The following is a 13932-nucleotide window of genomic DNA, read 5'->3' as shown; positions in this document are numbered from 1 at the left end:
GCTGTTAAAGACATACCTGAGACTGGGTAATTTATTAAATTAAAAAAAGAGGTTTAATGAATTCACAGTTCCATGTGGCTGGGGAGGCCTCACAATTATGGTGGAAGGCAAAAGGCACATCTTACATGGCAGCAGGCAAGAAAGAGGATAAGAGCCAAGCAAAAGGAGTTTCTCTTTATAAAGCCATCAGATCTCATAAGACTTATTCACTACCACGATAACAGTATGGGGGAAACTGCCCCTATGATTCATTTATTGCCCACTAGGTCCCTCCCACAACACATGGAAATTAGGATAGCTACAATTAAAAATGAGATTTGGGTGGGGATACAGAGCCAAACCATACCATTCCACCCCTGGCTCCTCCCAAATGTCATGTCCTCACATTTCAAAAACAATCATGCCTTCCCAACAGTCCCTCAAGTCTTAATTCATTTCAGCATTAACTCAAAAGTCCACAGTCCAAAGTATCATCTGAGACAGTCAAGTCCCTTCTGCCTATGAGCCTGTAAAATCAAAAGCAAGTTAGTTACTTTCTAGATACAATGGGGGTACAGGCACTGGGTAAATACACCTGTTCCAGATGGAAGAAATTGGCCAAAATAAGGGGGCTAAAGGCCCTATGCAAGTCCGAATTCAGGGGGGCAGTCAAACCTTAAAGCTCCAAAATGATATCATTTGACTCCATGTCTCACATCCAGGTCATGCTGATGCAAAAGGTGGGCACCCACAGCCTTGGGCAGTTCTGCTCCTGTGGCTTTGCGGGGTATGACCCAACTCCTAGCTGGTTTCATGAGATGGCATTGATTGAGGATTTTCCAGGCACAAAGTGCAAGCTATCAGTGATTCTGGGTCTGGAGGACGGTGGCCCCCTTCTCACAGCTCCACTAGGCAGTGCCCCAGTGAGGACTCTGTGTGGGGGTTTCAACTCCACATTTTCCTTCCACACTGCCCTAGCAGGGGTTCTCCATGAGGTCTCTGCCCCTATAGCAAATTTCTGCCTGGACATCCATTCCTTTCCATACATCTGCTGAAATCTAGGTGGAGGTTCCCAAACTTTAATTCTTAATTTCTGTGCACCCAAAGGCTCAACACCACATGGAAGCTGCCAAGGCTTGGGCCTTGCACCCTGTGAAGCCACACAGCTCAAGCTGTACCTTGGGCCCTTTCAGCCACACTGGAGTTGCTGGGATGCAGGGCACCAAGTCCCTAGGCTGCACGGAGCAGAGGATCCCTGGCCGATCCCTGGCCCCAGCCCACAAAACCACTTTTTCTTCCTAAGCCTCCATGCCTGTGATGGGAGGGGCTGCTACAGAGATCACTGACATGCCCTGGAGACATTTTCCCCATTGTCTCAGCAATTAACATATGGCTCCTCATTACTTATGCAAATTTCTGTAACCAGCTTGAATTTCTCCCAGAAAATGGATTTTTCTTTTCTATTGCATTGTCAGGCTGCAAATTTTCCAAAGTTTTATTCTGTTTCCCTTTTAAAACTGAATGCTTTTAACAGCACTCAACTCACATCTTGAATGCTTTGCTGCTTAGAAATTTCTTCTGCCAGATACCCTAAATCATCTCCCTCAAGTTCAAAGTTCCACACATCTCTAGGGCAGGGGCAAAATGTTGCCAGTCTCTTTGCTAAAATATAACAAGAGTCACCTTTACTGCAGTTCCCAACGAGTTCCTCATCTCCATCTGAGACCACCTCAGCCTAGATTTCATTGTCCATATTATTATCAGCATTTTGGTCAAAGCCATTCAACAAGTCTCTAGGAAGTTCCAAACTTTCCCACATTTTCCTGCTTCTTCTGAGCCCTCCCAACTGATCCAACCTCTGCTTATTACCCAGCTCCAAAGTCGCTTCCACATTTTCAGGTATCTTTACAGCAGCACCCTACTCTACCAGTACCAATTTACTGTATTAGTCTGTTCTCACACTGCTGATAAAGACATACCTGAGACTGGGTAGTTTATACATACAAAAAAAGTTTATTGGACTCACAGTTCCACATGGCAGGGGAGGCCTCACAATCATGATGGAAAGCAAAAGGCATGTCTTACATGGCAGCAGGCAAGAGAGAGAATGTGAGCCAGGCTAAAGGGGTTTCCCCTTGTAAAGCCATCAGATCTCATGAGACTTATTCACTACCACGAGAACAGTATGGGGGAACCACCCCCATGATTCAATTATCTCCCAACAGGTTCCTCCCACAACACAGGGGAATTATGGGAGCTACAATTAAAAATGAGATTTGGGTGGGGCCACAGCCAAACCATATCAGAACTTGTCTGGGGATGGATATTAAACACTGAATTCTGGATATATTTAGTTGGAAATATCTATAGATAGTGAAATAGATATACTTTTTTGGAATTTGGTGAGATGTCCAGGCAGGAGATATAAATATGAGTTACCAGTTATGAGACTGGTGAAATCATCTAGGTTGATAGTGTAAGTTGACAAGAAAAAATTTCAGTGATTGAGCAGTGGGGCACTCTGACATTTAGAATGTGGAAATGGAGATATTAACTAGCAAATAAGACTGAGAAGGAATATTTAGAAAGGCAAGAAGAAAATTAGTTGAACATGATGTTCTTAAAGCTAAATGAAAAAAAATGTCAATAGGAATGAGGGGTAAAGATTTTAAATGTTGCTGACAGACCAAGTAAGTTGAAGACATAAATTACTGCTGGATTTAGCTGAACAGAAGATCTGGTGACTTTGACCAGAACAATTTTGGTGGAATGTTGAGGGTTAAAACACGTTTTGAGTGAAATAAAGAGACAGTAGTGGAAAGAGCAAGTATGTATAACTTTTTCAAAGGGTTTCTTTAAAAAGAAAGATAAAGTCAAGCATTAGGTAGAGGAAAAATTAGGGACAAGAGAAGGATTTTTTAGATGTGAGAAATTATAATTTTATATACAAATGAACAGACTGAATAGAGTATGAAAGGTTGATGATATAAGAAAGGAGGGACTTGCTGATGTTGAAGTAGAAGCCAAATAATGATATTTTAATAAATAATATTTGATATCTGATGATGGATTCTGATATAAACTAATGTTTTAATTCAATATAGATGTCGTATTTTATTCAATGGAACATGAAATATTGCCAGAAGAAACCTCACATGTAGATCATTATCTTTTATATGGAAAAGATATTTGTAATTTATATTTATATATTATATAATTTTTTCTATAAATATTATATATTTATAAATATTCATATATATAAATATTTCTGAGAAATATAACAAACTCACATAAGCCAATTAGACAAAAACACAAAACACAATAAAAATGTACAATATTTTGGCATTCTCTGAGAGCAACTCTGAACCAAGGACCTGAGTGTTGGTATTTTAATTGGAAGGTGATCCCATAAAATACAAGTGAAGGCCATAGGGCAGGGAAAACAGAGAAGAATAAAAGCTGGGAAGTAAGTGATAAAAAGCTCTGAGCTCTATGCTATTAATCAATTTGTTGCATCTCATCTCCAAATCCTTCCTTTTTTTAAAGTGCTTTGCAATTAGGGATCTGGATACATTATGTATTTTTCATTTGCAGCAAGTGTGATATTAAGCTTTGCATAGAGGGTGCTGGAGGGACCATGCCGAAAAACAGAGATTCCGTTCCTGAATCTAGTGTGCTCCTCTCATTAGCTTCTTGCAGCATGCTCATTGCTTTTTGTCAGTGCCTGGTGGCCAGCAGTCCATGGTGCCTTCTACTGGTACAACCCTCAAGTGGCTTCACAACTTCTCTGCTGTCAGAGAAGGGAGTGCCACTAGTGGACATGGTTTCCATGACAGTTTTTCCCCAGGCCACTACCCCCTTCAGGTGGTTTGTAGTAGAGTGCTTTGGCTAGGCATCTTGTGGATAACTGTTGGGCAGTTCTGCAATCACCTCTGAAACATCGTTCCTTCTTCTGCATAGCTTTCTTTGGCACTCCAGAATAAGTTTTCCAATGAGTTCTGCTAGTGTGGCACCTCAGAGAAATTCTCTGCCATCCAGTGACCCAGCTATGCCCCCTTCAATGAGGTCTGGATGTCAGATTGGAAGAAGGTAGTCTCTTCTTTGTGTACTCTCTCTCAGCTCCAATCCTCTGTTAATTTTTATACTGATTTTTGACTATACAAATTACTGTGTGATTTTCGTCTCCTGATTGAACCCAGACTGATACAAATTCTCTGGGTGATTCTAATGTAGAGCCAAGGCTAAGGGTCACTGATCTTTAAGGTGAACCTGAATAAAGTTCAAACAGTTTGATAAAGTTCAACACCAGATGATGGAAACTCTCAGCAAACTAGGAATAAAAGGGAAATTTTAAAATATGATAAGAGAAATCTACAAAAGCTTTGTGGCTAATAACCCTAGTCAATGCTAAAATTTCCGTCAATTTTTCATTGAAATTAAGAAAACACAAAGATATTCACTATCAAAATTTCTATTCAACACTATAATAAAGTTATTAGTATCTTTAAAAAGTCAATAAAAGATATTCTTATTGAAAAACAATAAATAAAATCATTACATTGTAGAAGATACAGTTGTGTAAATAGAAAATCTTAGACAATCCACACATTGATTATTAAGTAAATTTACCAAGTTGCTGAATTCAAAGTCAACATACAAAAACTAATTTGATTTCTACATATTTTGACTTTTATATATTTATTTGCATTTATACACATGTGTTAAATAGTTCACACACCAGCAAATACCTGGCAATAAATCTAAAGGAAGATGTACAGATGTATACGTTGAGAATAATAAAGTATTATGAAGACCTGCATAAATAGGGAAATATTCATATTCATCAACTCAAAGACTCAATAATTTTCAATTCAGTGTAGGTAGAACACAATTTAACTTAAGTGGGGGATTTATTATTTTTATATTTTTTAGGAATTGATATTGCCATGCACTCAACCTGGCGACAGAGACTGTCTCAAAAAAAAAAAAAAAAAAAAAAAAAAAAAGAATTGATATGCTACTTTTAAATTCCATATAAAAATGACTAGAAAAGCTTAGGTAACTTTCATGAATAACAAAACCATAGGACATACACTACCAAATATCAAGACAAATTATAAACCTGGAATATTTAGGGCAATGTGGTATCACTGCAAGGATAGACAAATAGACCAATGGAGCAGAATACAAAGCCTAGAAATAGACCTGCACATTTACAGTCACTTGATTCAAAACAAAGTTGCAACCACAAATTAGGAGAAAAATGTTCTCTTCATAAATTGGCAGTAAATCAATTGGATATAAGGCTGGAAAAAGTGATCCCTAATTTCTTCCTTATACCATACCAAAAAATAAATTCAAAATGTATCATGAACCTAAATGTTAAAAGAAAAACAATGAAGCTATGGAAGAAAACATAGGAGAATATCTTATGATATTGGGGCAGACAAGGTTTCATAAACAGGATGCAAAAAGCACTAATCGTGAAAGGAAAAGTTGATAAAATTGGACTTTATTTAAATTAAGAACTTCTGTTAATCAAAAGATAATATGAAAAGAGCAAAAAGGCAATGCAAGCCACAGACTGGAAAGATATTTGTTATATATATGTTTTACAAATATCTTTTATATGGAAAAGATATTTGTAATTTATATTTATTTATATATTGTATAACTATTTCTATAAATATTATATATTTATAAATATTCATATATAAATATTTCTGAGAAATATAACAAACTCACATAAGCCAATTAGACAAAAACACAAAGCACAATAAAAAATGAAGCAAAGACTTCACAGAAGACATCCAAATTACCAATATGCATATGGAAAGGTACCTATCAATAGTCATCAGAAAAATGCTTAAAAAAATTATGCAGACCCCACAACATATCTGCCAGAACGGCTAAAATTGAAAAGACTTAGGGACAATAATAAGTGTTGGGGAGGATGTAGAGTATGTTTGCTGATTAGAGGGTAAATTGATACAATAGATTGAAGAACTATTTGGCAGTATTTTCTAAAAGATTAGATAGACAGACAGATGATAGATACTGCCAGACAGTTTTCGAAAGAACTAATTTATATTTGTGTGTGTTTATATATATATATATATATGAAATCTATCTACCTACCAATATCTATCTCCAATAAGTGAACAATTCCACTCCTGAATATGTATCCACAGTTATTTAAAACGACATTATTCATAACTGTTTCAATCTGGAAACTACCCAAATATCTTCAGTAGCAGAATGGGTTAATACATTTTGGTATATTCATACAATGATGTATTTTTTTGTTTGTTTTGTTTTGAGCCAGGGTCTCAATCTGTCACTCAGGTTGGAGTGCAGCATGATACACGCTCACTGCAACCTCCACCTTCCAGGCTCAAGCGATCCTCTCCTCAGCCTCCCTAGTAGCTGGGACCACAGGTGCATGCCACTATGCCCAGCTAACTTTTTGTATTTTTGGTAGAGACGTGGTTTTGCACGTTGCCCAGACTGGTCTCGAACACCTGATCTCAGGCGATCCACCTACCTCAGCCTCCCAAAGTGCTGGGATTACAGGCACGAGCCACCGTGCCTGGCCTATAATGTTGTATTAAATAGCAAGAAAGAATCAAACATAGCCCTTGGCAACAACCTAAATAATCACAGACAATATTGAGCAAAAGAAGGCTGACACAAAAGAGTATACACTGTGATTCCATTTACATAAAGTTCAACAACAGACAGAACTAACTAATGCTGATTGGGATTAGAGTAGTTATTTATTCGGAGGGATGAGGTAGAGAAGTAACAACTAGATGGGTACACAAAGCAGCCTGCTGTTTGCTAGAAATGTCTATCTATCTTGATTTCGGTGCCTATTAAACAGGTGCAATAGGTGTAAAAACCTTTTGAGCTATACACTACAGATTTGTATAGTTTATGTAAGTTATACTTCAACTAAAAATATAAAAAGGGCCATTTGCTGAGAGTGAGAAAGGATTAGCTAGGTAGAAGGTTTTGAGACTCTTGCAGTATATTTGAAATAAGTTACTGTGGAGAATGAGAGAATAAGCTAGTTAAAACAAAGAAGAGTCATTGAGAGCTCAGTGCAATTGAAGATAATGGAAATGGATTTTTACAGTAGTTCTTTCAGTTGCTGTGGTATAAGTCTAGAGAAGTTACATAGTTAAATCTTTTATAGATTTAGTGGAAAACGGTACAAAGTGGATTTCAGATATTTGCAAAAGAAGAGTTAGAATTCTGCACCGTGGAATTCCACTTGAATAAGAAAGATAAAGGCAATGAAGACAGGAAAAGAATGACAGGCAAGGAAGAGGTAGAGAAGCCAAGAAACTGATAATTTATGTAGTCAACAAACAAGTGTCAGGTGAATATCAGAGTGAGAGGGCTGAAGACAGAGATCTGTAGTCAGAGAGGGGTCTGACTAAAACGACATTTCAAATATGCAACAGCTTTATTTATTGATATCATCAGAGGTCATTTTCCCTGGGAATCAGCATCTGAGAAGGAGATCAGAATACAGGAAATATACCAGGGAGAGATCTGGGAATTAACAGTCATGGGAGAGTGAAGGAAGTATGATTGGACAGAGAGAGAAGTTGAACTGTGAAGGAATCAAAACAAAAGCCTCAGTTGATTCTACAAGGAGCTTTGGGGTTAGGATTTTCCTTCAATATTGAGGCAAGAGGGCTGTGCTCTTATGCCCCCACATACAGCAGTCATGAAGTGTGGGCTTTGATGATGGGAAGGTGGTGTGACCTTGGGTTAGGACATCCAAGGAGATGTCCCAGGGAAGGTCTTAGTAGAAAGTGGTCAGCCACCAATGCTGTCAGGAGCTGGAGGAATAAATGTCTCTGTCCTAAAAAAAGAAATCTGGATGGTGAACCACAGTGTCCAGTGCAGATACATTCCAGAATTTACCATGGGCTAGACAGCTAAAGAGACATGTGGGAAAGATCCCTAAAGATGAGGCAATCAGGGAACCACGATGCCAGACAGTTGGATTGACTGCTTACATGGAAAAGTCATCAAAGATGAGGTCAGGAAGAAGGGAAAGTCAGGAGGAAGACTGGGAGCTGGGTGCCAGGTTCTCCTATTGGTCTTTTGCCTTTTCGGGGATGTTGATTATTCTCCTACGTCACTTTCACCTCAGGCTGGGATGTGGTTAAAGGCTCTTCTCATTTTCCAGGAAGTGTAGCCTCACAGGCCTAAACTTCACCAACTTCAACCCCAGTTTTACACTAATCTGTTAGGCTCATATCAGCTCTTCCTCATCACTGATCATCCAGCTCAATTACTGGCCTCTGGTTCATAATCTCCCTAAACACAGAGTCCTCAGGTCATCTTCAGTAATTTAAACTCCTGTGTGAGTACCCATCAAATAACCTGGCACTTAGTTTTTTGATTACCTCACCTCTAATGACTTCCCTCTCCACCCCATTCTACTTCAACTACCTACACTCCCATGGCCAGGTAAATGCAAGAATGAGATGAGCATTCAATTAAAACAATTGATGGGGTGTTACAGACTTATCTGAGATTATACACTGTGAATTTTATTGCCACAAATTGGCAAGATCCTGGTTTTTTGTGTTGTTTTTCTTAAAACCTTCAGCAGCATTTGAGATAAAGAAGTACAAAAAAGGCTTTGTTCCCTGAGAGTAAGTGGGAGCTAGGCATGCTAAATAATTCAAGGTGCTGGGAATATTCTGGAAGCCAATGATCTAAAAAATTAAGAGAGCCCAGCAGGAATTGATAGACTGGAAGAAAATTAAAAGATGAGTAGACTAGACATCTCTTTGAGGTCAAAGGCTTCGACGTGGGCTTGGGGTGTGAGAGGACAGCAACGACAAGAGAGTGTGGTCAGAGAGTGAACAAATGAAGTCTGATGTTTCTGAGATGGAGCAGAGGCTGGTCATGACAATATCTAGGAGGTAGCCCAAGAATAGGGGGAGTGGAAATGGGGTGACTACCTTGCTCTGTGTGGGGCTATATCTTCTGTTTGGATGTGTAGAAAGGGGTCTGGTTGCTGTCAGTACTTTCCCAAGACTTGAGGAGTAGAATGTGTGCAGTTTAGTGGGGAGTGGTCTCTACCCCAAGGAGACAGGTAACTGATCTTCAAAGCTAATTCATCTTAATATTTTAAGCAGTGAATTAACAAAAAAGCTCTTATTAAGAATTTGTAAGCTTTTTATAATATAAATGTCAATCATCAGAGGCATTTCATTTTTCCTTACTAAGACCATATTCACTGTCATTTGCTTAGGGAAATCTCGTTAACATGCATAAGAAATAAACCACTGAAATTAGACTGTTTTTAGCCATAAGTGGCTATAATCAGCATTCATATCTATAGAACTCACTGCACACTTACTATGTGTTATTAATTCTTTATGTTCTTTTCTCTATCTTCTAAGAAAGAGAGAGATCAAAATAATTTGCAATTATGCAAAGGTTTTCTGTCTTTTTGTACTTTATTGTATTACTCTCAAAATAGTTGAAGAAATCAGAAGGCCCTATCCTAGTTCAATTTGAATTGATTACTCTTTCCTTCTATAACTCTAGAAAAATTTATAGAAATTCAACTTGGTAATTATTTATATGCGTTATTGAGCTCTTTTGAAATTGTTTCTTGTAATTTAATTTTTATCCCCCTGGAGACAGTATACTCCTACCTGGCAGGAAGTTCTAGTCTTATCCTCAGAGATGACTTTTTAAATTATCTGGTATCTTCCCTGATTATAAGCCTGAGGAAGGAAATGGAATAGGGGCACAAGAAATATGGTATTGTTTGGTGATTCCAATTTTATGTTTCTATAACTTCTGCACATAGTTTGTATAACTGTTGGAGTTGATTTTAACCTCTATGAAAGTATTGACATAATAGGGTCTTCTGGGCAAGCTTCATTCTGTCATGAAGTTAGGAAGTGATTGGATTGATCAAAAAACCTTTGTTTTGGCACCTCTGCCAATCCATAGCTAACACTTTCATCGAATTTACTTTCTCCAAGAAAGCATCACTGATAACATTCACCTAATGCTGACTGACCCTTTGCTCTGGTCGTATCTGTACTTGTATAAACACTTCCCACAAAAATCACACCCTTTTATTTCTATACATAAATGTATTTTTTATATGTTTTCTTCTTTGAGCTATAGATTGTAAAGATGTAGCTTGATTCTTCCTCTTAAACTTTGGTATCAATAATTTATGTCAGAACTTAATGCAACATGAAAGATAATGTAATTATCTATATTCTTATTTTATAAATATAGAAAATGACAGAGTAAGAAAATGATTCAAATACTGTATTAGTGTGTTTTCATACTAATAAAGACATACCTGAGACTGGGTAATTTATAATGTAAAGAGGTTTAATTGACTCACTGTTCAGCATGGCTGGGGAGGCCTCAGAAAACTTACAATCATGCTGGAAGGGGAAGCAAACACATCCTTCTGCACATGGTGGCAGCAAGGAGAAGTGGCAAGAAAAAGGGGGAAAGCCCCTTATAAAACCTTCAGATCTCAGGAGAACTCACTATCACGAGAACAGCATGAGGGTAACCATCCCCAGGATTCAACTTCCTCGTACCAGGTCCCTCCCAAGACACGTGGGGATTATGGGAACTACAATTCAACATAAGATTTGGGTGGGGACACAGCCAAACCATATCACTTACCTATGATCACACAGCATGTTAATGAGTGATCTTATTTTTCCAGTGTATGTTCTGGGATACCCCACAGTTATTCTGTACACTAACCCTGTACAGAGATATACGCCATAAATTTTTTTCAGCAAAGAATGAAGGGGTCAGAGTATGTTGCAGAAAGTAGCTGGGTAGAGACAAAAAGAAGATCAGTTCAGGGAAGTGGAATCTGAAGGGATCCAGATAGAACACAGGAAATGGAGGTTAGGTTGAAGTGCAATGGACACTCAGCAGGAGGATGGCACAGTACATTATCAGACTGGGCATCAGAGACCAAGAGGTGTTGGATCCCAAGGTAATCAGCCAAAGCATGACATGACCTTGGTAGTACCAAACAGGGACACTGAAGGTTTCTTAAGTAAATGAAAAAGGAACCAGGGTAATCAAAGGATCTCTACATGGATGCCAAAGTCTTCAATAGGATAGAGTTGGGCTTAAGAAAGATGCTGAAGTCAACAGTAAAAAGGAGAGAAGGACTAGGAGACAGAAGATCATAGCAACAAGGATGGCTGGTGGATGATAAAGTCTAATAGATGTGCACATCAAGTGATTTGAGGTTTTAAAATAAGGATGAAGGAAGGTACAAGAATGTTAATGTTGAGAAAGAAGATTACACTCAACCAGTATGCCCTAAGAAATATGAAGTATGGGAGAGAAATAGTTTTATGTATGAAGTCTTCGAATTCATGTAAAAACTATCAGAGGTGATACGCCTGAAATAATTGAAATGAGAATAAAATTGTGCTTAGTTGTGAAAAACACACTTTATTCAAGATCCAGGCATAATTGTAGATCTGCTAGCTTCCACCCAGGTCTAACTGTGGTAGCACCAAATTGAAGTTATGGCTTTTACTACCTGAAGACAAACATTCCATTTAGCCTTTCAGAGTTTCATCTTTCAAGGGTGAAAAATACACGAAAACTAAGGCATTTTTCCCATTGCTTGAAAAAGGAAACGTTTCATTTTTATTTTTGATCTTCCTTTGGTCTAGATCCCCTAGGACTAGTTAGTTAACACATGCTTAGGGCAAGCCTTCTGGCATGATTCAAATTGAACTAGGATAGGGCCTTCTGATTTCTTCAACTATTTTGAGAGTAATACAATACAGTACAAAAAGATAGAAAACCTTTGCATAATTGCAAATTATTTTGATCTCTCTATCTCTTTCTTAGAAGACAGAGAAAAGGTGGCATAGAAGAAACAATCAGTGCAAAATGGGTTTTACATAATCTGTTGATTACTTTGTTCTTTCTACTACCTAAGAATACTGGATTATTAAGAATTTGTAAGCTTTTTATAATATAAATGTCAATCATCAGAGGCATGTTATTTTTCCTTGCTAAGACCATATTCACTGTCATTTGCTTAGGGAAATCTCATTAACATGCATAAGAAATAAACTACTGAAATTAGACTCTTTTTAGCCATAAGTGGTTATAATCAGCATTCATATCTATAGAACTCACTGCACACTTACCATGTGTTATTAATTCTTTATGTTTAGTGAGGCAGAAATCCCAGTGTTAAAATATATTTGTATTCCATCAGAGTTTATAGTACACAGTGGATCCTCCACAAATTGAGTTGATTAATACAGCTGTGAAAATCAAGATACATTCAAATTCATTGATAATCTCAATTGGAAAATTTGAGATCTGTTCCACTGCATATACATGGGTTAGTGGATATTTATAAGTGAAACGTCTGGTGGACAATGTGAGATTATTCCAGCAAAAATTATTTCTGAAAAGTGAGCATTTATTTATGCAATGAGAAATTTACGAATAAATGATGATGTATTTCAGAGCTTGTCTTTATAAGATTTGCACTCAACAGTTACCAAAGTTAGAGAAAAATACATATCATACATTTAAAAAAATCATACATAATGTTTAAGTACAATCTTCATTACAATTTGCAGATATGAATGAGTATATATGTATGTGTGTGTGTATATATATATATACACTCTCCAGAGACCCTTGGTTATCAATGTCCTCTTATTGATGAAGACAGAGTGGCTGCTGTCTTTCTTGTTGCCCATGACTCATACACATCATCTGCATCTATCAGTACTATGTTTTCACTTTTCTGAGTGCTCCATTGTGGAAGCACATATTGTTTTCTTTGCCTTGTTTCTGGATGTAAATGCTTCCCCTTCTGATATATCAATGATTGGGGTTATTTTGAAATAACAAGAAACAAATACAAACCCATATGGCAGATATTTTTAAAAGAAGTGTTTATTACCATTTTTGGAGTGATAAGCAGCTATTCTGTCTTCACTGAAAATGACGTAAATGTCAATAATCTTAAATTTCTGAAAAGTGCACTTAGAGTAGACACAAGAACGAATTTCTCTGCAGTTAATATTGTTAGGGATCTGTTTGGGTAGGTGGCGTCAGAATAGATTTTGCTTATGAAAAACCTTGACCATCTTAATAAGATCTGAATTATAGACAAATGTACATTTTTCATATTTTGGAAATTAAAAAAACAAAACAAAACTGGAAGTTCCCACCAAAAAGCTCTCGTTACAGAAACCTCAGTTCTCAGGACTAGCCCACACCTTGGTATAAGATGCCTTTTCTGAGGATCAGCATTCTTAATTATAATATACAATATGTAAGATCCTAAAAATCTTAAAAGGTTCACAGAACTACTGAAATTAGGATCAAATAAATCCTCTGCTTCCTATCAATATGTTAGAATTCTGAAATTCTAAGAAAAGACAGATTCTTAAAGATGAACTAGTCACTTCTTTTTTTTTTTTTTTTTTTTTTTTTTTTTTTTTTTTTTTGAGACGGAGTCTCGCTCTGTCTCCCAGGCTGGAGTGCAGTGGCACAATCTCGGCTCACTGCAAACTCCGCCTCCTGGGTTCACGCCATTCTCCTGCCTCAGCCTCTCCGAGTAGCTGGGACTACAGGCGCCCGCCACCACGCCCGGCTAATTTTTTGTATTTTTGGTAGAGACGGGGTTTCACCGTGGTCTCGATCTCCTGACCTCGTGATCCGCCCGCCTCGGCCTCCCAAAGTGCTGGGATTACAAGCGTGAGCCACCGCGCCCGGCCTAGTCACTTCTTTTTTTAATACAGGAGATTGCTGAGTATTAGGCTGAAGGTATCCAAGTGGAAGAGACATGATGAGACTCTCAGGCCACTGTAATTTCCACTGCATCCCATTGTTGCTAATGATTCATAAAATCCAACTCATTTCTAATACATC

The sequence above is a fragment of the Nomascus leucogenys genome, chromosome 3, assembly GCF_006542625.1.
Source record: "Nomascus leucogenys isolate Asia chromosome 3, Asia_NLE_v1, whole genome shotgun sequence".
Lineage (NCBI taxonomy): Eukaryota > Metazoa > Chordata > Mammalia > Primates > Hylobatidae > Nomascus > Nomascus leucogenys.
Note: the sequence above shows the minus strand (reverse complement) of the source record.